This window comes from Myotis davidii, unplaced genomic scaffold (genome assembly GCF_000327345.1).
Source record: "Myotis davidii unplaced genomic scaffold, ASM32734v1 scaffold341, whole genome shotgun sequence".
Classification (NCBI taxonomy): domain Eukaryota; kingdom Metazoa; phylum Chordata; class Mammalia; order Chiroptera; family Vespertilionidae; genus Myotis; species Myotis davidii.
In genome coordinates, this window is record NW_006291021.1 from 926,741 (window position 1) to 927,327 (window position 587).

At 50.3% G+C, this 587-nt stretch overlaps 1 protein-coding gene across 1 annotated transcript in view; it reads left to right on the top strand.

Annotated features, from left to right (window-relative positions):
* The window catches only part of LOC107183163, a 22,089-nt gene that overhangs the window by 19,936 nt on the left and 1,566 nt on the right, over nt 1-587 (top strand). The window lies entirely within an intron of this gene.

The window sequence follows — 587 nt, forward strand, 5'->3', positions numbered from 1 at the left end:
TCAGCTCCTTCAGGTCTTTGTTCAGATATATAAGTCCTGGCAGAAATATATATATATATATATTATTGATTTCAGAGAGGAAGGGAGAGGGAGAGAGAGATAAACATCAATGATGAGTGAGAAACACTGACCGGCTGCCTCCTGCACACCTCCTTACTGGGGATCGCAACCCCGGCATGTGCCCTGACCAGGAATTAAACCGTGAACTTCTGGTTCATGGGTCAGTGCTCAACCACTGAGCCACACCAGCCAGGCCCCATCCCTGCTTTTATCTTTCTCTCTGACACTTACCAACCCCTGACTTCTCTATATTTTTCTAATTTGTGTTTTTAACTCCATCTCCTCCAGCAGACTGTAAACTTTACGAGGGCATTGTTGTTCATCCTCTTCACTGCTGCCTGGCACATAGTAGGTGCTCAATAAATATTTGTGGAATGTATTGTCTGGAGGGGAGGAAAGGGCTGGCAGAGCACTTTCCCGGGGCCCTAGCAGTTCCTGGATGTGGGGGAGAAGGCCTCCGACTTGGGGGTAAGTCCTGGCACGCCGCTGGCGCGGACTCCCGGCTCAAACCCGTCCGACTGGCTGGG